Source organism: Prionailurus bengalensis, chromosome B2, assembly GCF_016509475.1.
Source record: "Prionailurus bengalensis isolate Pbe53 chromosome B2, Fcat_Pben_1.1_paternal_pri, whole genome shotgun sequence".
Taxonomy (NCBI): domain Eukaryota; kingdom Metazoa; phylum Chordata; class Mammalia; order Carnivora; family Felidae; genus Prionailurus; species Prionailurus bengalensis.
The window spans coordinates 3,060,269-3,084,237 of NC_057349.1; the positions used below are offsets into that span (position 1 = coordinate 3,060,269).

The following is a 23,969-nucleotide window of genomic DNA, read 5'->3' on the forward strand; positions in this document are numbered from 1 at the left end:
TGGATTCCACCTCTCGTTTTAAGGCAATTTCCGTGTGGGGGCTGATCGTTGCACCGGGCCGCTTTCCCTGGATGCGAAGTGCGCCCCGGAAATGCTCCCGGATGTTGAGCTGAGAACTTTGAGCTGCAGACGTCGCAGGCGCGAGTGAGGTGTGTGTCCAGGCGGGCGGGGCGGGGCGGGGTGTTTGGGCGGAATGGGACGGGCACCTGCCGGGACAGGTGAGGTGAAGGAGGGGCCTCCTCGGAGCATCCAGGGCGTAGGGCCCGCGCTCGGGGACGAGGTGCAGGTGGAGTCGAAGGGGCAGGTGAAGGCGCCTGCGAACCGGTGGCGCACGGGCTCAAGCCCAGGTTTGCCGGCGGCGGGACTCGAACTCCCGGCTCCCTGCAGCAGCCGGAACCTGGGCCGCGGCAGGCAAGGATTGGGGTGCCTGGGGCCAGCCCCTTACCTGCCCCGGAATTATGTGTCCGTTGGTCTCAGCGCTGGGCGATAAACACCTGATCAAAATCGCTTTCAGACCGGATAGATTAGAAAAAAGAAAAACGGAAAGTCTACACGAAGTAGCAATTCCCAGCTGCTCCGAACTGAAACGGCGGGAAGGGACGAGCTTCGATGGAGCTGGCGAGAAAACGAAACAACCCAAAATATTGTTAAGACAGAGGAGCGCAAAACACAAGCTCCTTGAATCACCTAGAGATGTGCCTGAATTTAGGCCGCATCCCTCCACAGCGGGTGCTGTCTTAGGGTATTTGCCCCTCACGCCCCTCCCTGCACCTGTACATTTAGGATAACAAATTCTACCCCATGACTCTTGAGGAGATTAGTAAATGAGTAATTAATGGGAAACGGGTTAGCAATCTATAAGACAGTAATACTTGAGATTATCTTTCCTATGGGGCAAAATGTATTTGAATTTTTGCTATGGACAGACATCAGTTGCATTATGATCAACTATCTACAAGCCAGCCTCTATCATATAAAACTCTGTAATAGCTTAATAAATAGAAATTCAGTTAAAGGTGCACACTCAGAACCAAACAGTTTCCAAAAGTCCGGTAGACAATGTTCAACACTTCACTGAAAGGACACCCAGTAATTTTCTGTTGCCTATTTCCAAGACTTTGACGGTTTTTCCCGACACATGTGACTCTTCACACTCTAAGGGGCTTTGGGACTACCCGCGTATTTTGTCAAATGCAGATTCTCCTCCAGTAAACATAGTGTACGTCCGGGGGTTCTGGATTTTCTAACAAGGTCTCTGGCGATGGAGACCTTGGTCTTACACGAACCACCCTTGGCAAAGCTCTCAATGTACATAGAAGTTTGCTGTACATTAGAATCACCTGGAAGCTTCTAAAATCGCTGATGGGGGGGTGGGACCCAGTACCGATGAAATTAGAATGTCTGGAGGTAGGAACCAGCCCTCAGTAGGTGTTGGAAATTCCCGGGTGATCTCAACAGGCCTCGAAGTTAGGGAACCACTGCTCATTTCTCTGTCATTAGTTATTCCGGTTATGTTACTAACATAGTCACATTTTTATTGTATTTCATATAAAATGTAAACTATTTGTATGGCATTAAAAAAAAAAAAGCCCACTAGTGATGTAGCATAGATTCTGTTGTTACCACCCTTCATGTAACAACAATAACAACCTGGTGTTTCTCCTCCAAATCATGTAGTCACTACAGTGCGCAGTGGGGCCGGCGTGTTTTAATTCCGCCCCACTTTGCCTTTAGAGACTGGAAGTGACACGTGGGGGGAGACAGAGAAGAGAGCAGAGAAGAGACCAGAGAGAAAAGGAGGGGAGGCAGCGGCGAGGTGGAGAAAAGGAAGGAGGGGCGAGTGAGCAGGGAACACCTGCCAAAAGAGGGAAACGGTCTTTTCCAGCTGGAGAAGCCTCTGAGGTGGGCGCACCACCCTTCTTCCGGCTCCAAAGGACCTGGGAAATCCCAGTTACAAAGTGCAGGAAAAACTCGACAGGGGGCAGCAGACTCCCTGGCAGGTGCCCTGTCTTGTCAGCTCGACTCCAGCTCCTCCCGATCTCCTCCTGGGCTTCCTCCTTGGTCACCGCAGCCAGGGGACACCGCTGTCCCCGAGTTTCTGCGGGAACCTGGTGTCCTGCTCTGCCTGGCCTGTAGGAATACGTGATCTCCCAGGGCCCCTCTGCTCTACCCTACTGCCGGCTTCCGGCAGTCAGTGGCGGACTCCAGCGAAAACACCCCCAAATGGAGCCTGCTCTTCGAACTCGACTTTTCTGGTTCATTTCCCGTGTATGTGCACATAAATCAGCTTTCAGCAAATGCACAATGTGGAGGTTAAATGATCTGCTCAGTGATGATGGGCTGTGGCACCCGTCCAAGACTCTAGGAAATTGGTCCACACTCTGGGGAGAGCCCGAGTGTCCCAGAAGCTGTGGGTTCCTTCCGCTCATCTGGGAGATCTCAGCCTTTCTCCGACTGAATTAAGATTCAAGAGCAGGCCAGGAACTCAACCTGGAGAACAGCAGACTTTGGATCTTTTGATGAGGAGTTGTTTGACATCTTTACGTCAGGCACACCTAGATGGGGAGGCTCCCTGTCGCCCTGTCAGGTGTCCAGCCGAAGGAAGGGAAGCCGGTACCACTCCCCAGACACGTGTTCTCCTGCGGGGTATCACGCGGTGGAAACGAGGAACACAGTGATGAAGCAAATGCACTCTTGCTTTGCACACACAGTATCCACCAGGTGAAAACCTTGACTTTTTAATCAAAACGCCATCGAAGGACTTACCAAAGCCTATGGCACCCTACACAGAACAAATGGAAAGAACCTCCTTTCCAGAGCTTCTACAGATGATTTAAACCCCAGGAGAAGGGGAGTAGCTTTCCCTTTTTAAAGATTTTGAAAGTAATCTCCATACCGACATGGGGCTCGAGCGCACAACCAGGAGACCGAGAATCACACTTCCTACCAACCCGGCCGGCCGGGCACCCTGGGAGGGGCAGCTTTTCAACGAAAGCACAAAGCGGATGGCGAACACGATTTCAGGATGTGTCTGGACTTCAGTTCTTCACCTCCGTGTTGCAGAGCGGGGCAGTAGCCGTGCACTGGCGTCTGCTGAACAAGTTGGGGGCGCCCAGGGATCAAAGCGACCACAATGGTACCCGGGCAGGATCTAATCAAACTGCACCCCGCCTTCTAGACAGTCACCCCCACGTTGTGCAAGGGAATTTTAAAAGGGCACATCTCATAGCAATCCACTCAAAAGTTTTTTGTTGTCTTTCTTCCTATCACCCACAATTCTACATTCCCTTGCAAAATCTAGGAGTGGCTTAGTTCGCTCTTAGAAGGAATAATTAAATGAGGCTAGATTGGGCCTTCATGGCCCAATGGGCATGGACAACGGGTTCATGTGGACCACGTGCAGGTTCCTCTTCCACATGTGGCTGGGGGGGAAAGAAAAAGCTCAGCTGCCGCCTGAACAGGGACTTGAACCCTGGACCCTCAGATTAAAAGTCTGATGCTCTACCGACTGAGCTACCCAGGCCCTGGGAAGGCAGGGCTAACTTGTCTTATAAATAACTAAATTCCGTGCAGAATTCGAACTACCAGGAAGAGAAGTGATCTAAGGTTCCAGGAACTACCAGGGCCCCCCCAAGTGTGGCTCGGCGACCCGGGTCATCTCATCCTTAAGCAGACCGCGTAACCGCCACCCTGGACATTCTCTAAAGAGCCGGTTAACGCGCACAGCTACAGGGAGAGTGAAGGTTCTTCCTGGACCCAATTATTGCCGAAGGGGACTCGCGGTTTGGGGCAGAAGGACCCTCGGACACACTATTTCCTCTTCAGGTGCTTGCAGAGCGGACGCTGGGGCTCCCTCCCCTGCCGGTGGGGGAAACCGGGACGAGGCTTTTTAGGAACTAGAACGACTGAAGGGCATCCTCAAGAGAACGCAGGGAAGATGGAGAGGAGGAGGGTTTGACCCTGACACAACGCAGGGGGATTAAGCCTGGCTGTCCCCTGCGGGACTGTCCCCGTAGTTTCGGAAATGGAGGGTCTGTGTTCTTTGGGGCCGGGGGGGGGGGGGTGGTGCAGGGCCGCCTCCAGCTTTGTCCCTCACGTTGCATCGCGAGCCCCAACTCATCCCAAGACAGGAGGGAGCGGCGGGTGAGGAAACAGTGCTCGTGGTTCGTGATTTAGCGGCTCGCGAGCACCTGCAGAGAGACCGGGGTGGGGGGGCGGGGGGACAAATTCCCACCCACCCAAAGGAGGCGGCAGCGCCAGCCCCGGACTACTCACCTACTTCGAGTCAATACTTCCGTTATCATTAATTTAAGGCATAATGTTTGGGCTTTTCAATTCATGAAGACAAATGCCACTTTGACCAAATATGAGGAAAATCATGCGTCAAGTTCATGCAGTACCCACGATGCCAACTGCTACGAAGTCGTGTGTACGTGCTATTTTGTTACAGAAACGACACCGAATTTCAGGCATTAAAACTAACGCGACAAACCTATGCCTGGGGGAACAACATTTAATCATTTCGACTTGACCGAAAAAACAATCCAGCCGCCGCTTACTCTTAGGAGGACACTTCCAGGTGGGCCGGGGCAGGGGGCGCTAAGCCCTGCTCTCCGGGTCTCGCGGCACCTGTTACCTTGTGAACTTAACCGTGGGGGGAGGGGCGTGAGCCCCGCGGGAAGCCGGGGGGGGGGGGGGGGAGGGCTCTGCGGCCCGCGCTTTCCTCACCCCCACCCGGCGGGGCGGAGGCGTCCCCCGGGTCCTCCCGGGTCCCCCCGGGTCCCCCCGGGTGTCCCCGGGTCCCGGCTCCGGCTCCGCGCGCCTCAGCCCCCGGCTTCCGGCTAACTCGCCTTTCGCCTCCGGCATCGCGCAGGCGCACTGGGCTGGCGCTCGCCGCGCGGAGTCCCGTTCCCTCTGGTGCGTTTACAAGCCGGTTAGCGGCCCGCCCTTCGCGGGTGTCAGGATGGCCGAGTGGTCTAAGGCGCCAGACTCAAGCTTCGCTTCCCGCGCTCGGGGCTTCTGGTCTCCGCATGGAGGCGTGGGTTCGAATCCCACTTCTGACACGCTCCCGTTTTAGTTTCAAAGTCTGCAACTTTACGTAACCGCCGGTTCAGGCAGCAAGAGCGGATCTTCCCCTTTCTCCCTATTGCTGCCCGCACTTCACCCTTTTTAAGTCGGTGGGCTTGCATGTCTTTCTCCTCTGCCGGTGCTTCCTTCGTCCCTCCTTTCTGTTTCTTTCTTTCTCCTTCTGTGTGGAATCTCAGTAATACATCAGTATTAAAATGTAGGTCTTACAACATGGATGAGGTGAGAGTTCTAAGTTCCTGCCTCCAGTATCTGAACTGCTCTGTGAGGGGCAGGGGCACCCTCCACCCCTCCACCCTTCTCCTGCGTGTCCCTCCTCCCCGCTGCCCTCGCCTCAGCCTCTTTTTCTTCTCCGACCTTCCTCTTTCCTCCCCTGCACACCTTCTCCCCATCACTTCTCCCTGATGGTCAGGGCGTGGGCTGTGGCGTGAAGCGTCTGGATGTGATGTATTCTGTGGCATCAGATCAGCGAGACATGAGAGGCAAAAGGGTTAGAACAGTGATTCTCAACCAGGGGTGATTGGCACCCGGTGCCACCCTCCGTGGACCCCCGGTAATGTCCGCAGATACATCTGATGCTGTATGTGTGTATATTTAAATACATACATATAGAGATATAGTAAGGTTCATTTAAAAGGCAGTATACAGGGGCGCCTGGGTGGCTCAGTTGGTCAGGCGGCTGACTTCAGCTCAGGTCATGAACTCACACAGTTTGTGAGTTCGAGCCCCACGTCGGGCTCTGTGCTGACAGCTCCGAGCCTGGAGCCTGCTTCGGATCCTGTGTCTCCCTCTCTCTCTGCTCCTCCCCTGCTCACACTCTGTGTCCCTCTGTCCCTCGGTAGTAAATAAACATTTAAATTTTTAAAAATAAAAATAAAAAACAGTATACAAATGATCAAAATATGAGATAGTCATTTTTAATTGATTTATTTGTAGGAAAAGAATATACAATTGTGGGATGAAACTACGTGCAAAAGAGCAAAATTTGATTTTTTTCCTGCAGAATTATCAAGTTATTTGTACCAAGTTAACCGAAGTTCTTTCTGAATCGCCGAAATAGTCTGTTGCCTCTTTGTACTCCTGGTATATTTTTAAATAATTTGAAGACAATCTACATATTTTTAAGTTCCCAATAGTCATTGTTATTATTGCTGTGGATTTACATGTTATCTGTTTAAAAAAAAACAACAATTATGCCTCATTTTTACACAATTCTGACTTGTATTCATGTTTTGTCTCCCATGACAATTCCTCTTGACTTGATTTTCACAAATGTAGGGCCTAACTTCAGAATAGTAAAAACCCCGAAGATGTCTTTTGTGCCTAACTCCTTCAGGTTCTCTAGAATGGCCTCCAACTGACAGAAAGATTTGCTCTTCCACTTTAAAAAGGAAGAATGATAGAAATAATTAGGTTTGCTTTGTCATTTTTCAGACTTGGACTCAGAAGTATTGTGAGAATTCTCTATTTACCGAACTTAGGATTTAAAAAAAAAAAAGACTAACACTGAAAAGAGAACAGTCTTCCTGGGTTAATTGTGTATGAGGGTGTATTTTTATTTCATAAAAATAAAGTAAAATACATAAATATAAATACATATCAATGATCTTTTATTTCTCAGCTTATAGAAAACGTAGTCATGTTCAAACATAAAGATAGGTATAAAAATTGTGTATAAAGTGATTATCAGTCAGTCGGGGACAATTATAGTACATACACTTCACGATTAAAACAGAGGTCCTCAGTGTTTATGATAAGTTCCTACTCACAGGGGAATATTTAACTCCATGTCAGAAATTAGTTGTTATACAATAAGGAAGGATCCCACTTACCTACCATCCGTTCTGCTCGTGCTGATTAACCCATACGTTAGCTGGAGCTGGAGTCTCACTGCTATTCCAAAGAAAAATCGACTACACTCTTAAATGAGGATTCATACAAAAATGTTAAAGGTAAAGCCGAGGATGTTTCTGATGCTTACCTGACCTACCTAGTCTGTAATCCCCTCAAAACGATAAAGACACTGGGGTCAAGCCTCCAGACCCCTTTACACATTCAAAAATTAATTTTATTCCATTGTACCAAAAAAGATATAAAAATGTTTATAAAACCAATGTATATAAAAGTGTGTGTGTGTGTGTTATATGAAATGTGTATAAAAATGTATATAAAAGCAATTTTCATATGGGGAGCCTGGCTGGCTCAGTCAGAAGAGCATGTAAGTCTTGATCTTGGGGTCGTGAGTTCAAGCCCCATGTTGGGTGTAGAGATTACTTTAAAAAATAAAATCTTAAAAAAAAAACCAAAAAACAATTTTCATGTGGAACAAAGCTTTCTCTTGTCAAAAAGTCACAATTTTAGCAGAAGCACAAAATGTTGTTTGACTCTTATTTCCCACCTGGCAAAATCTGTGTTACTTATTTAGTGATGTACACTCAATTACCCAGAATTGTTACTAAAGAGCTTTGTAGGATATTAATGCTTACTCAGATTCTCCATTGCCCGTATCATCCTTTTTTTCCCCAGGTAAGACAGAGAGAATAAACGAAACTGTCAAACATAAGGGTGCCAAACTTTCAGAAATTCTTACACTTCCTTAGCTTGAAGTATTATTTTTGGCCTCACTAACAGTGAGAAAAACTCCCCCTGGGAGCCCTTTGACTTTCTGTCTATGAATCAATGACTGAATATCAGGAGCCTGAGAACGCTTTCTCCAGTCCTGGTCTCTGCCTTACTACATCCGCACGTCGCGAGAGACACACGTAGAACCCAGTCTCACGTTCAACAGGTACCAGCGATATTTCTACAACATCCTCGGTGAGTTTAAAATCCCACTCTGAAATCAAGAAATGGTCAGACTGGAAAAAAGAGAAGATCCAATCATTTGCTGTTTATGAAATAGGCATTTTACAAGAAAGACACCGAGAAGCTTGGAGAGCATGTCAATGACCTGTGAGGAAATGTATCCATTGGTTTGTTTCACCAAGTCCCATCTACAGCAAATGTTCTCATTTTATTGTTTTTTGAACCCCCGATCTTGTAAGTTTACTGACAATGTATTTATTTATGTAGTAAGATAGGATCTACCTTGAATATTTCCTTCCCTCACACACATTCACACCACTGCACCATCCGACCCAAGCCAGTTTCTAAGCCTGCTTCTTGACAGTTGGACCTTCATTTAGTAATCTCGTTATGATTTTATATGAAATGTATTATTATATAGCCAAACACAAATATGATATACTGGAAGGGAAGTCAGGACCGTCAGCAGTGACCGTATTTCTTTCACTTAGTACTATGTATTTGAAATGTAACTTACAGACCAGCACATCTGGATGGTATACGGTAGATGCCTTTCAAATGGATGCGAATGAGTATGTTTGCCTCAGGAACTAAAATGGGACCTTCTTAGAAGCATTTTTTAAAAAGGTAAAATATGGTAGATACACCCTATGAGATATTGCTCAGCATTTAAATCATGTATAAAGAAAGTAATGATGGTTATGGAAAAAAGTCAGGGGTGCCTGGGTAGCTCAGTTGGTTAAGTTTCTGACTTCAGCTCAGGTCATGATATCGCAGTTTGTGAGTTCAAGACCTGCATCGGGCTCTATGCTGACAGCTCAGAGCCTGGAGCCTGCTTCAGATTTTGTGTCTCCCTCTCTCTCTGCCCCTACCCGGCTCACATTCTGTCTCCCTCCCAAAATTAAATAAACATTTTTTTCAAATCCCAATTTATAAAAAAAGAAAAAGTCCGAAGTGGAATGATATGTATACCAAGTACGATTTTGTCATATGGAAAAGATATGCACAAAATATTACATATTCTGTATGAAAACATGTAATGTTTTAATGTAATAGCAATGTAAACAGTTAATACATTAAAATGGTTTCCTATGAAGAAAAATGATATAGGGAATAGAATATGCAGATAAAAAATCAATCAATTGATTAAGAGGGTCCTTAAACAGCTCCATGCATAGATCAAATAATCTAAAAATCTAAGAAAAGTACTATGAAATGGTGAAAGTAATTGGTGATCTCTGTGGTGTGTTATTATTATTTTTTTTTAATGAAAATTTTACTTCCACCCATGAAGGATTAACCACTAGGGGAGTTGTCCTCTGGCTATACAAAAATTAGAAAACCAGGAAATAAATCTATGAAATAACCATTAGAGAAAAGATGTCAGGAAGCAGGAAGTGTAGGACTGAGATCCTTGAGGGAAGGCAAAGAGAAAAGGTGAGTCTGTGACTGTGCTGGTCAGGAGACTTTTAAAGAAGAAAAAGACAGTGGTATTTAGCATACTAAGTATCAAGACTTAGTACAAAACTCATTTAATTAAGGGCATGCATTTTGGTGCAGGGATTAACAGATAAAACAGGCAATGGCATGGAGAATTCAGAAATCATCCATGTGTGGATTTAATATTAGACAAAAGTGGCATTGCAGCTATAGTAAGAACATGGTAATTTACTGAGAAATCTATGCAGGAATGAATAGGGGTCAGAGGCTGTGAAACTACCACCTCATTTCATTGCCTGGCCTGCTGGACATGCGATGTATATCATGGTATGAGGAGTGTGTAATTGGCAATATTCTGTAGGAGGTTAATTATTACCCTGGCTGACGGCAGTGAAACGCGCATCATGGCCAAATTGTTGTGCAAGTTGAAGAGCAGAAAACCCACCATGTCACAAGAGGTGGTTCAAGAAAATGCTTTATTGGAAGATAAATGACCCCATGCTCAACAAGCAAAGGTAGAGGTCAACCAGTTCTCCCTTTTCAGCGCACGGAAGCATGTCAGATGCAGGCTTTGCTGGGAATTCAGTGGGTCTGTGGTCCTGTTTCCCTAATGGCAAACACAAGACCACCCCCCCCCGGGGCCTTCAGTAAGGGGAGGGCTGGCCACGCGATGCCTTGCAACCTGGACTTAAGATGTGAGGTGTTTACGATACAATTGTACACCCCCTGCTATGGAATATTACATAGCTTATATAAAGAACACAACAACACTGCATATGTGAGATGATATTACACACGAAAGACGGGCACAGAGATCCATATGGTTATATATATATCTTATATAATATAGATATATTGTATAATATATGTTTATATAACATACACATGCATGTATACCTTCTGGAAGGATACTCGAAACTAAGCGCCAGTGGAGAGAACGAAGGAAGTGGTGTTCGAGGATGGAGAGCAGGCGTATTTTTCGGCTCTATCTCCATTTCCACAGTTAAGGGGGGAAGGGGATAATTGCTACTGATCTCACCCACCATTCATTTAAAAGCAAACTGAATTTTGGTTAAGTTTCCGGAGCTGGAACTTGGGTGCTTCCAAGGAGCGCTTTGGGGGCGCCGTGGGGGAAGGGGGAGTGCAGACCCGCGCTGCACGTCAGCAGCTGCAAACCCCCCGCGACTTCAATGTTCTGGAAGGAGCAGCGTGGAACCCCCACCCGCGACCCTCCAGCCAAGACCGGGAAAACAGCACGTTGGAAGACGTTTCTCATGACAGAGAAATAGCAGCATTTATGCAAATGTTGAAACTTCGCTACAAGCGTTCATTCCCTTTCGCTCTGTTTGGTCACTGAGCCCCTGTAGACACGAGTGGGACTGCTCATGACGAAGCTGCGGGGACCCAACACCACAAAGTTGAAACCAAGTGGCCACTGAGTGGCAAAACACTTCCGACTCTGGCGGGACTCGAACCCGCAACCTTTGAATTCCTCCACACCGCCTGCGCTAGAAGTCCAATGCGCTATCCATTGCGCCACAGAGCCTGCAGGGAGGCGCGCTGGGCCCGAGCCCTAAGGTCGTCTACTGTGCATTTGGTCAGCAATAAAGTATTTTTCTGGACATTTATTCCGTTCCAGTCACCAAGAAAAGTGCAAGAAACAAAAACAAGACAGTGCGAGGGACACACAGTACCCGACGCGGGTGTTTCTGATCCTTCCAGCGACCATTCTCATCTGTCTCTAGGAGATGAGGAACAGTTTGATCAAAGCTCAAAACCCCAGGCCATTTGCAACTCTGTGGACGGAACTGGACGGTATTATGCTAAGCGAAGTTAGTCAGAGAAGGACATACATCATGACTTCACTCATCTGAGGACTTGAAGACACAGAGCAGGTGAACACAAGGGAAGGGAAGCAAAAATAATATAAAAACAGGGAGGGGGGACAAAACATAAGAGACTCCTAAATATGGAGAACAGATGGTTACTGGAGGGATTGTGGGTGGGGGGTGGGCTAAATGGGTAAGGGGCATAAGGGAGGACGTTTGTTGGGATGAGCACTGGGTGTTACACAGAGGGGATGAATCACTGGAATCTACCCCTGAAACCATTGTTGCACTATATGCTAACCGACTGGGATGTAAAGGAAAAAGTAAATAAATAATCAAATAAATAAATACACAAACACAGATGTCATTTCAGCCGCACGATGCACGGATGTGCTCCCGGCCGCTGGCTCCGCGAATACAGAACTGGGGGGACTCCCAGCACGTGGCCTGGGCAGCCGGGGCTAACCCGTCCCCGACCCCCTCTCTCCTCCTCGCCCCCCTCACCCCGTCCCCTCCGGCCCCGGTCGGGGAGGCGCTTCCTGGCACCTGTGCTGTTGACCAGGACGGTGGCTTCCGCGCGCGGCCTGGTCCCGGGACTCGCGGAGCAAAGCACCGCACCGCCACGCAAGCCAGCGGAGCTTTGAGCGCATCCAGGCAGCTTGGGAAATACTGCAGGTTCCCAAGTCGGCAGTTTTCTTTGCTGCCTCTCTGCGGTGCGACCGGGCGGTCCAGCCGCCCCCGCTCCTTCGGCGACCCTCGGTCCAGTGGGTTGGGCGGGTTACAGGTGCGGCCAGTCCGGGATCTGCGGGCGCGAACGCGCGCGCTGCGGTGATCTGCGCATCGGGAGGGGGCTATCGGAAGAAGAGGGGACATCTCAGCTGTTCCCAATGGGCCACGACGTGATGTGCGGCGACCCGGACAGCGGGGGTCCAGCCCCGACCTGCAGGCGAGCGCGCACACGTGGAGGTCAGGGGCCCCAGGGCCCTGCACGCGCGCGCACGCGGGGGTCGTCAGTCCCCAGCCCCAGCCCCACCCCCACGTCCGGGCCGCACCCGGAAAGCCCAAAACGAGCTCCGAGGCTTGCAGGCCAAAACCCGAGCTCCCACCCCAGCGTCTGCGAAAGTGCAAAGCGGACAGGACGAGAGTGTTGGACGCGAGCGGGAGGCTAAGCCGGGTGGAACGTTCTCAGCCTCCAGAGGAGATGGGTCGTCCTATTTCCTGAGGGTCATTCCTGCGTGTCCGCTTACAAGATGAAATTCTTTTCTGACCGTGGAGTATCCGAGATGGGCACGAAGCACAGGTCAGTTGGGAAGATGGGATCCGGGAATCCGGAGATCTAACTAAGCACGCCTTAGGCTACTTAATTAGATACTTAAACCCACACGCTGTGCTTCGCAGAGAATGTTAAAGTTTTCAAATGAAAGGAAGTCTTTCCGGGTGGACAGCGGTAAAAATATATTTGTCGTTAGTTTGTGTCTGCCATCAACAGAATGGTCAGTTGCAAGGGCTCCTTCGCAGAAAATAAGACGCGTAGACTGCAGAGCAGTTAAATATTCCCAGCTGCTCGTGTGGCACAAATCGGCAGCAAGCCCCCAAATTAGTGGTCTGTGGAATGAAATAGTCTTCCGGACCTTATCTTAATCCCTCTTGCCTCAGCAGTCTTGACACCCCATCTGAGAACGCGTTTTCAAGTACACAATCTCATGCAGAGACGGTGCCTAAACATGATTTTCATTCTACGTTATAAAGTCCTCTAGGCCACTTATCCATCGTGGGCTACGCGATGCACCCACGTTCTCCAAATACTTTGTGGGCCTCTCCCGTATATGTCACGTGAAATCCCAACAGCGAAGTGCGGGGAAAGACCCTGTGATGTTTGGCACAGCTGTGACGGGCTCCCCCTGTGTCTTCCGACCTGTGCTGTCCATCCTGGGCGAACTAGGGTCTCCTGGAAACCCATCTGTCTCAGACCACAGATTGTGAGTGACAGCAGAGTTTGCTCCGGTCGGAGAATTCCCTCTCCTACGATTGCTGAGCCTGTGAATGGAGGGAGGCACTGGGCGGGGGCCAGGACGAAACCCCGTCATCCCCGTTCACAGGGAAGGATATTCTTTTTTTTTTTCCCCGGTGGCTCAGAAACTTGGTGTGCTGCTTCTAGACGGCTGTGATGACGGACTGAATGACAACGGGCATCTTTAAGATACACAGACTTTACAGCCACCCCTGCTCATGTCCCCGTTATCCACGATGGGTGATCCACCCTCCCGGACCTGAGCTCTGGAAAGTCTGGAAAGGCTGATGCCGTTGGTCGCGCGCATAGTCATCCTCAGCCCTTTACCCAAGTAAACATCTTGGGTGCTGGATCGCTCGCCCCGGCTCACCCCTCCACAGCCAGTCAGCAGAATTGCATGCCGTCTAGCCGCCCTCATAGCTAGTGGAATGTTAACTCCTAATGTGAGCGTGTGGTAGGCAGGCGGCTGGCCACTGGGCCAAGGTGTGCTGGCAGTGAGTGTGACAGAGGCCTGGTGTGGGGGACATGGGCACACACCGAGTTTTGCAACCATTTCCTGGCTGAGGCAAGGCGTCTTCCTCACAGATTAAAGAATGCGCCCCTAGTAATTCCAGAACCCATCGAGGCTGGTGAGTCGGAGCTTGCCCATGGTGCATTCTCCCGCCACTGACCTGCGAGGACACGTGGGGTCACTTCTAGATCTGGAGCACGGCAGGCAGGGGGGCTGGAACCGGGGCGCCAAAGCAGGGGGTGGGGGGGGGAGCGGCCAGGGAGGGGACCCACGTGCGTGACCCTCACAGCTGACACCTAACTGGGGCTCCTTAGAGGGCATCACACTGGCTGCCCTGGGCCCAGGGACACTTGGGGGGGTGCCGGCTGAGGCCGTGGGGAGCTGGGCAGCCCCCTCACAGCTGCAGGGGGAACCCCAGGACGGCCGCCACCGGCTCAGGAGCGTCCACGCCTCCGGCCTCCCCTCGGGATGCGAGCCCGGGTCCAGGAGGCGCCTCGGCGTCGGGGAGGCTGCGGCCCAGAGGCAGACGCGCAAAGCCGGAGGACACGGTGTCCAAGGAGCCGCACTGCGCGCCTCACGGTGGCGCACACAGCGGAAAGGCCAGGCAGGAACTCGTGAGTCCTGCGCAGAATTGAGCCGAATTACAGACGGGGCGGTTCTGGGCTCGGGGGCGCATGTGGTTCCCTCGAGCAGGGTGTCCAAGCGGCGTCCTTTCCAGGCTCCGGGTTCAGGCTCGCAATCCTGGGAACAGAAGGGCCCTTGCGGGGGCGCGAGCAAGTAACAGACGCGTCCGATTTTCAGATTCCGAGGCAAAGGTGTCCTCCAGCCCTTGTCCGGGACACTCGTGTGGCGATCGACGCCCAGGGCTCCTGCCTCTGCGCTGCCTTCGTGTTCTCACAGGGTCGTGTTCTGCCCGCGAGCGCAGCACCCGGGACACGCGTTTCGGCTGATTTAAGCTTGATAACGCTTGAATCGGTCACCCGTTTTGCAGGACACTGTCCCGCGGAACGAGCCCCACCTGAAGAAGAACGTTTTGTGCGCAAAAGCAGAATATTGAATATCGAATTCTTTCCGGCCTCATCCGAAGAGCGAAACATCACCAAGCCACTACGATGACATCTGGGGAGTTCCTGCAAAAAGCGTTTGTGATGTGATATTCGACGAAACTCGTGACTTAGAAAACTGTGAGGCGGAGAAAAGCGGCACCCGTCATGGGGAGGTGACCCGGAGTCACCGGCCGGGCCTGGGCGCTCTCCTGCTGCGCACAGACAGCTTGGCCAAACACAGGTGCCAGACGGGGCCACTCAGTGACCTCGACGGAGCAAGACGAAAATGAGATCACTCTGTAGTTGTGTCTGAGCGCACTCACACACGCAAAACAAAAACAGAAACAAAAATACTGTGAAGCCACAAAAATGGCCCCAAGTCGCCCCAACTTGTCCAATATGAGTAACCACAGCTTCTCTAGTAATCATAGTTTCAGCTTTGCTCTACTCTTCCTTCAGGATGGGATGTTTCAAGCTATCACAGAATCGCTCCCTGCTTCCGGACAGCATCCAATCCAGAAAAGCCCCCCTCAGGGGGCGCCTGGGTGGCGCCGTCGGTGAAGCGTCCGACTTCGGCCAGGTCACGATCTCGCGGTCCGGGAGTTCGAGCCCCGCGTCGGGCTCTGGGCTGATGGCTCGGAGCCTGGAGCCTGTTTTGGATTCTGGGTCTCCCTCTGTCTTTGCCCCTCCCCTGCTCACGCTCTGTCTCTTGCTCTCTCAAAAATAAATAAACATTGGGGCGCCTGGGTGGCGCAGTCGGTTAAGCGTCCGACTTCAGCCAGGTCACGATCTCGCGGTCCGGGAGTTCGAGCCCCGCGTCAGGCTCTGGGCTGATGGCTCAGAGCCTGGAGCCTGTTTCCGATTCTGTGTCTCCCTCTCTCTCTGCCCCTCCCCCGTTCATGCTCTGTCTCTCTCTGTCCCAAAAATAAAATAAACGTTGGAAAAAAAAAAAGAAAAAAAAGAAAAGCCCTCCTCTTGAAATCCTCCCCCAAATCACCTCACGCAAGACTCAACCCTGTAGGAACTTGAACTTTCTAATAGGCTCTTCCTCGTGAGATGCACCCACCACTCCCCATGGTGCGTGGTCTGTGGTTCTTACCACAGGAGTCATAACCCAACTTTTCAACTGCTTACGTATTCCTGCTGGGTTTTGTTTGCATTTAAGTTCTGGGGGACTTCAACTATTCACTTTTTTTTTTTTTTTTTTTTGCATTCAAAGTAGTGGGGGAGGGGGCCAAGCTCTCTCTTAAGCTCACCCCATCTCATATCTCAAGAGTGCACTTTTCACTTTAATAAACTTTTCCCCTTGTGTTACAGAGAAAGAAAGAAAGAAAAGAAAGAAAGAAAGAAAGAAAAGAAAAAAAGAAAAGAAAGAGAAGAAAGAAAGAAAGAAAGAAAGAAAAGGAAAAAAGAAAGAAGAAAGAAAGAAAGAAAGAAAGAAAGAAAGAAAGAGAAAGAAAGAAAGGGAAGGACTGGGGTTGGGGGTGAGGGAAAGAAGTTATACCCAAGTCCTGCTGGTTTCTGGGAGGTAAGCTTGTGGGTTGTTTTCTCCACCTCCCTCACCCCGTGTGAGACAGCCATCACAGATTTCCTTTTTTTTTTTTTCTTGTTTATTTATTTATTTTTAATACGAAATTTATTGTCAAATTGGTTTCCATACATCACAGATTTTCCAATCAAGGAAGAGAAACATCTATTCTTCTGGGCACCGAAAGAGGAACTCTAAGTATAGACTCGAGGACTTTGGTGTTGAATGTTCCCCAGCAGTTCTCAGTTCAATCATCTGTCTTTTCCAATGCGGGTCACTATTTCTGAGTTTGTTCTTGACTAATTGAATTCCTGGGGGCCTCTCTACCTCTCTGACCTGCTGATTGAATTAGACCTTAAGAATTATTTTGTGTGCATACTTTGGTGAAGGACTCTTTGGGGGTTATTATATTAATAACAAAAAATTGAGACTTTATTTTTTTTAAGTTTTTTTAAATGTTTTTATTTATTTTTGAGACAGAGAGAGACAGAGCATGAGCAGGGGAGGGGCAGAGAGAGAGGGAGACACAGAATCTGAAAGCAGGCTCCAGGCTCTGAGCTGTCAGCACAGAGCCCGACACGGGGCTCGAACTCACAGACTGTGAGATCATGACCTGAGCTGAAGCCGGACGCTTAACCGACCGAGCCACACAGGCGCCCCTAAAAAATTGAGACTTTAAAAAATGTTTTAGGAAAGTTCAAGACAACGGTCTGCCACACCCCCCCCCCAATATTCTTATGGGGAGACGCAGAAAATAAAGATGGAAAATATGTCTCACAGTCTTTTAAAGCAAATAGCTGGGAATTTTTCCAAGATTGCCAGTGATGCGTGCTTACTTACCATGACCATATGCCTTCTGGTTATTAGCGACAGCACAGTTTATCTTTTCTGGATGTAAATAGAAGGAAAATATTTTATCTTTGATTAGATCTAGCCCTCTCAGATTCCCAGTGGCATCTGAATTGAACTCTATTTAAAGAACACGTTGTTACTTCTGATTAAATACAATGTATTAAATCCAAGCAGTTACCTCAGCTTTCTCAAGACGCATCAAATCCTTCAGCTGTCGCCTCTTACCCACTGGTCATAAAATGGGGACCGATCTACCTGGCACCCACACTCAAGCGTTTTGTTCTGAATCGTCCCTGTGGAGCATCTGGAAATCCTGCCGAAGGAAGCAGTGCGTTGCAAAAGTGAACAGGAGAGCAGGAAACTGTCGTGTTGGTTACATTTTGCACTGGCAAAAACCAAACCACACCAGCTAATCCATTTCTTCAGAAAGCAGCCAGGATCTCAGGGGAAATGAAACTCCTGGACCGTCTATACCTATAGGTTTCTTCTAATCCGCGTGGAAAGTGATAGCGCATTGGTATTTGCCAAGCACTTTCCCGAACGCCGCGAGACGAGTATGTTAGGTGTCAGCCTCGGAGCTTGGGGACCCCGAGTGAGGGGACCCAGGGCGGTTTTCAGCGTCGCGTCTCTCTCCCTGCACCTTGCCCAGCTCCCTAAACACGCTTTTGTCTACACAGGCATCCTACCTGTAAACCTACCACGTTTCCTCCTAGAATTTGAAGAAGGTCGGCTCGTGCCTGTAGTCGTGGCCGAGTGGTTAAGGCGATGGACTAGAAATCCATTGGGGTCTCCCCGCGCAGGTTCGAATCCTGCCGACTACGAGTGAGCTTTTGCCCCGCGATTCGCGGAGAGGCTGCTCTCACCGTTCTCCCCAGTCTGATCCCACCTGCGGGGGGTGCGCGTTCCTGGCGCGGACGCGTCTCGGGCCTGGCGAAAACCCACCGCCTCCGCCCTCCCCAAGTGCCGCCCGGAAAAAACCGGAGTCGGTACGCTCGTTGCCGCAGAAAGTTCGCGCCAACAGGCCTGTGCCCGGCGACGTGCAAAAGCTAAGGGTACTTTCGAATTTTCTCTCCCCCGGACTCTGCTCGAAGTAAGCTATTTCTCAAAGAGACCACTGGGTGAAGGGTATTTAGTCTGCCACAAGAGGCTATTTTTATGATACTTTAAAAATTTATTGAAGAGTAAAATGGACCTTTTGAAAGCATATGCACGTTTGTGTAATCAGCTACCGTAATCAGGATCCAGGCGGTTTTATCAATCCAGAAACTGCCTTGTGTTCCCCTTTGTAGACACCTCCCAGCCCCGCAGGCAACAGCCCATACCCACACACGTTTTCTGTCCCTGTAGTTTGGCCTTTCTGAGAATGTGATAGAAATTGAACACGATTTTTATACGGGTGGAAATGCAAGACGGCAGTTTCTTATAAAATAAAACAGGAAAATGCTGTATGATTCGTCCACTGCACTCTCATTCCGAAAGATGGAAACTTGTGTTTGCACAAAAACCTACAGATGAAGGACCACAGGGTTCTTCTTTGCAACAGCCGAAAACTGAACACCACCAAAGTGTCCTTCAGCAGGTGCGTGACGACACAAAGTGTGTCGATAGGAACTCTAGGCAGGAAAGAGTGGAGGGCACTAGTGACGAATCAACAGTTTGGAAGCCGTTCAGGGGGGCACTAGGCTCAGTGAAGAAGTAATCCTGATGGGTCGCCCAGTGCATGATTCCAACTACGTGACTCTACCGAGTGACAAAATCGTAGAGATTAGAACAGAGTAGCGGTTGCCAGAGGTTTCCGGATGGTGGGAACAGGGTGTGAGCGTGATTGGAAGGGGCGGGTGGAGATGATCCCAGCGATGTTCTGTGGTGTATCTGGTGCAGGAATGCGCACGGTATGTAACGTTTTGAGATTGGCTGCTTTCACCAGAGACAGGATTACATACAAACACTGAGACAATATTAATCTCCTGCTTTTAATATGGTACTTTGATTATGTCACAAGTAACCCATCAGGGAAATGGGTGAAGGAAACATGGGGTACATGGAACCTCTCTGTACTATATTTGCAACTTGCTATGTATCTGTAACCATTAAAAACAGAAGCTTTTTTAAGTTAAAAACATGAACAGGGACTGTATTTTGTCAAACACTTTCTACACGTGTATTTTGATGACTGTATAATTATTCTTTTACTTATTAATATTATCGATGCAAAAGATTTACTTTTATAGATTGCGTTTTGAATGTTAAATCAGATTGCATTTCTGAAATAAATCACACAATCAATACAAAATTGAAACTCTGTGAGGTAATACGTACATATCAACCACGTACATATCAAATTATTCTGTCTTGTGCCTTAAACTCACACAGCGTCAGGTGTCAGTTAGATCTCAACGAGGCTGAAAAAAGTTGAAAATACGATGGCCATATGACCCAGCAATTGTACTTCTGTGCATGCACCCAAAAGAATCGAAAGCATAGTCTCGAACAGATATTTGTACACTCATTATTCACAACAGTCAAAAGGTAGAAACAGCTCAAGTGTCCATCAGTGGGCGAGTGCTTAAACAAAATGGGGTCTATGCATGTGATGGGGTATTATCCAGCCTGAGAAAGGAATGACATTCTGATGCACTCGTCAACACGGATGGAGCTTGGAGACACCGTGCTGAGTGAAATGTGCCACAAAAGGACAAAAACTGATTCCACTTCCATGAGATACCTAGAGTGAACGCATATAGACAGAAAGTGATGCGGTGGTTTCCAGGGCCCGGGAGGAGGGGGATATAGGGAAGTATTGACTAGTGGGTACAGAATTTCAGCTTCAGAAAAGGTGCATAAAGTTCAGGAGAGACGTGGGAAGGGCTGCAGGACAAGGTGAACGTGCGTGATGCTACTGAACTGTGCACTGAGAAATGGTAAAACGGTCAGTTTTTATGTTGTGTGTATTTTATCACAAGAAAAATATCAAAAAAAGAAAAAAAAAGATTACCACTTTTGTTGGCTTTGTTGAGTGTCCCCATTTTGTACTTACTTTCTATTGCATTGTCTGCTCTTTGCTTCATTATTTCCTTCCCTGAAGCTTCTTTGGAAAGAAATTAGTGGTTGATTCCCAATTTCATGTGCTGAATGCTTAGATCATTACCTTTAAGTGTTTATTTTATTTATACATATGTACACAAGGGGGTCTCTCTATATACACTTCTAGCTGCACAGTATGTGTTCAGATATGCACTGTTTTTATCATTTATTTCAAAATAGTTTCTAATTTCATTTGGGATCTATCCTTTGAACCACAGGTTATTTAGAAGCACATTTACTCTTTTGTAAACAAATATAATATTTCATTTTCAGGTTTTGATTTCTGGTATAATTTTCTTGCCGTGAAATAATAGCATGTATCCAGCCCTGTTATGGTTTTGGAGCCTTGCTTTGTGGCCTGGTAAAATGTCAAATTTGAGACCATTTCATCTGTGTCTGAAAATGTTTGAGTCCTGGAGTTGATGTGTGCCCTGTTCTCTCTATATTGTATGGTCATATGAATAACAGTATTACGAATTATGGTTACTTTTTCCGTTTATGTTTTCTATTAGCTTTTCAGAGAGGTGTATTGTGTGAAAATACCCCACTACGACTGTGGCTGTATCGGTGTCTCTTTTTACTTCTGTCACTACCTGGAATTTTTTCTCCATTTCTCAATCTTCCAGAAGCAAGACCTCTGGATAAAGCATGGCTAATGAAATAGCTATGACTTGGAAATACAAGGCATTACCTCCAAGTGCAACAAGGAAAGCCTAGGGGGGGGGGAAATGTGTTCCTACAAGCTTCAGCATATCTATTGAGACTTAGGAGACACTTTATTAGAGACACTTTTACATGTTTCCTTTGCCAAAAGAAATGAGGAAAATGTAATTCAGGTATAACTGTTCTCATGCGAAACTCAAGGTAAAGGTTGAGCAGGAGCTGCGGGAGAGATTCTGATCTTCCTCTGCTTAGAAAGGAACCTGGTCCTATCCCCAGGGCCTGACCCAGATTTGTGTAACTCTGGTCTCCTACATCAGCTTGGTCAGGAAGCCACATCCCATAACCGCCCTGAGACGAGGGAGACAATCAGAACCAGTTTGACGAGCTTCTTAGCTCCAGGCCTGGGTGCACCTTGGGCTCCTAATTTGCAGTTTCGAGGTTAATGAATCATGCAGCCTGAACTTGAAGAGGCTGTTTCTCTAGGAGCTTTATGTTTGATTTTACTGGAGTGATTTCATTTCTTAAGAGTTACCGTTGGGCTCTATGAGATGCAGGAAAAACCTAGACGCGGGGGAGGGGGGGGGTCTTAGTTTTGGGCACAGACTGGGGTAATTTTGTGAACTCGCTGGGTGGTCTGTGGTCTGCACTCGTGGGGTGCTGGTGTCCAGGTTCCTCTGTGTGTGCCGGGCTGACACTTCCATTCCTTACGCCATGGGGTGCTTCACCCACAAAGGTTCTGGAAGTCTCCCTGGTAATTTCACAGTCCATTACAAAGAGACAGAAGGAATTGCCAGCTTCGTTTTCTTGTTTTCAGACATGCACGAAATGCCTCTCGATGGCCACGAGGCCCAGCGCCTTCTTTCTGACCGGTGTAAGCATCTCCCCTGAGCGGGCTCAGCACCTCTTTCCCTCATGACAGTGGGAGCTCCTGGGCTCGCTGGCTTTGCCCTTGTTGGGTTTTCCTGTTCACACCCCGGTGCGTGTACATGCCTCTGAAAGCGAACAGCACGGAGGCTCGTTTGAGCCAAAATTCTAAGTCCGTTGTGGAACTTACTCTTTATTTTCCCTTTTCTGTTTTACCGTCTCGTGGCTGCCAAAGACAAACCGTTCTGCTTTTATAAGCGGGACCCATGGGCTGAACTCTTACTGTGCACTTTCTCTATGGACGGTCGGTCTGCACAGTAGGTTATCAATTCTTGTGCAAACCAGTATTTTCCATTTTTGTTTGTATTTGAGCTTCCCATCTTGTCCGAGCCGTTACACTGCCAGCTACAAGCGCTTCTCCACTTGATCCCCGGTTACGGAACATCCTTCCCAGCAGAGAGCCCCTGTCTTATTCACCTCTACACCTCCAGCGCCTGACCTTCCAGAGTTCAATAAAACCGTTGAATGGTCTTGGGGAAAGGTGCTGATGACTTTTTTTCTACAATAAGAGCTTTAAAAAACGTATCTTTCTGTTTCAATCCTTTGATTTGGTCCTGTTCTAATGTCTTCTTTTCCCCGTTCTTCACTCCTGCTTTTCGGATATATACATATATGGGCCCCGGACCAAGAAGTGACTCTCCAGGGGACGTGGGCTAACCCCCAAGCCTGAGAAGGAGGAGAGGTTTCGCTCTGCATTTGGCAAGCTTAGCTCTACATTTCCTTTAAGATTATTTTCTGTGGCGATGTTTCTGCACCTGCTCCTGTGAGCTGCAGGGTGACACCTTCCTCCCGCGCGGGAGATGGCCGCAGACGTGTGGATGAGCAGGACCCAGATTGCGGAACCGGGTCCTAGTTCTCTAAGGGCTTTGCGCGAAACTGGTGCTTGCACGGAGTTGGCGTTTTGCAAGCTCCTTGAGTTTGGTTGGTCTTGCATCACAGACCATTGGAAGGAGAGGCGGGCCGCCCTTCCGACCTCGCTCGCCCCTGCTAGCAGGGGAGGCGCGTGCGCCACCTCCGCGTGGCGAGTGCCTGGGGCGGGGGGTGTCCGGGGTGCGCGACACGGAGACCCGGGTGCTGGCCTCGGACACAGTCCTGAGCGCGGGCAGTTTTCACCCGGATAGTCACCGCGCCGCCGGGCCCAGGCTCCTTCTCTCCGATGAGAAGTCGTTCTGCGGCCTCGGACGCGCGGGGCAGGCGGTCGGCACCCCCCGTTGTCCCGCGCTCCCCCCCAGGGTCCCGCACCCCCGGGGTCCCGCCCGCACAAATTCCGCGCCCAGAAACCTGTTCTTTAGCCGAAGGGGAGCGCGGGGCCCGAGAGAGGGTCTGTGCGGAGCAGCGGGAAAGCACGTCGTGGATAGAGTTCGGCAGCCTTCGCGGGCGCGCTCCTCTCGGGTCAGGCGGCGGGTGTAGACGGTGACTTGGCGGGTGTAGACAGTGACTTGCCGCGTGGCCCACGCGCTCCTTGCCGACGGCTGCAGGTGGCCGAGGTGCGCTCAAGCCCACCTGCGCCTTTTTCTCGCCAACACGCTTCTCCCGCGGGTTTTCTCCCGTGAACGTGCCAGAAACGGACACCTGGGTGTGTCTTCCTGGAGGCAGGAGACGCGATGATCAACAATCTGCGAGGAGAAAACACCGCGGGGCCGGGAGGCGAGACGCCAAGCCTGTGCCCCGTGTGTCCGGGGACTCAGCGGGCCGCTTCTCGGGGACCGTCGCCGCGTACAGTGACTGTGACGTCCGCCCAGCCCCGCTGCGGATCGGGTGCTCCCTCTTCCTCCCGAAGCCGGCAGGGTGAGGACCTCTGGGGGCGGGGATGGGGAGGAGCACTCTATGGCCGTCTAGGTGGCGGAACATAAAATAACACAAAAATGAAATCTCCTGGGGTTTGTTTTTAAGAGTGTCATGCGCGAGCGTGGACGAAGCATCTTGACTCACAAACTCCACTAAACGCTCAGTGGAGTCACTCAAACTCTTCATAGACGATTACCGGGACCAGCACCTGCGTGGGGTTCCATGGTGTAATGGTTAGCACTCTGGACTCTGAATCCAGCGATCCGAGTTCAAGTCTCGGTGGAACCTGCGAATCTTTTGGTCTCGCTTTGTTTTTTTCCTGGAAAGTGCTGTTCACCTCAATGACCCCGACCAGTTTTGCCCTGGGTACCCCCTGTGAGTCCCTGCAAGTCCGCACACGCCT

At 49.4% G+C, this 23,969-nt stretch overlaps 5 non-coding genes across 5 annotated transcripts; 3 read left to right on the top strand and 2 right to left on the bottom strand.

Moving 5' to 3' along the window:
• Nucleotides 1–3,450: 3,450 nt before the first annotated feature.
• On the bottom strand, nucleotides 3,451–3,523 carry TRNAK-UUU. The gene has a single exon. It is a non-coding gene; the product is annotated as a tRNA-Lys (tRNA).
• Nucleotides 3,524–4,957: 1,434 nt separating this feature from the next.
• TRNAL-CAA lies at nucleotides 4,958–5,063 on the top strand. Its single transcript has 2 exons — nucleotides 4,958–4,995; nucleotides 5,018–5,063. It is a non-coding gene; the product is annotated as a tRNA-Leu (tRNA).
• Nucleotides 5,064–10,784: 5,721 nt separating this feature from the next.
• Nucleotides 10,785–10,876, bottom strand: TRNAR-UCU. The gene is given in 2 exon segments: nucleotides 10,785–10,820; nucleotides 10,840–10,876. It is a non-coding gene; the product is annotated as a tRNA-Arg (tRNA).
• A 6,970-nt stretch (nucleotides 10,877–17,846) lies between these two features.
• TRNAS-AGA lies at nucleotides 17,847–17,928 on the top strand. The gene has a single exon. It is a non-coding gene; the product is annotated as a tRNA-Ser (tRNA).
• Nucleotides 17,929–23,782: 5,854 nt separating this feature from the next.
• On the top strand, nucleotides 23,783–23,854 carry TRNAQ-CUG. Its single transcript has one exon. It is a non-coding gene; the product is annotated as a tRNA-Gln (tRNA).
• The last annotated feature ends 115 nt before the right edge of the window (nucleotides 23,855–23,969 follow it).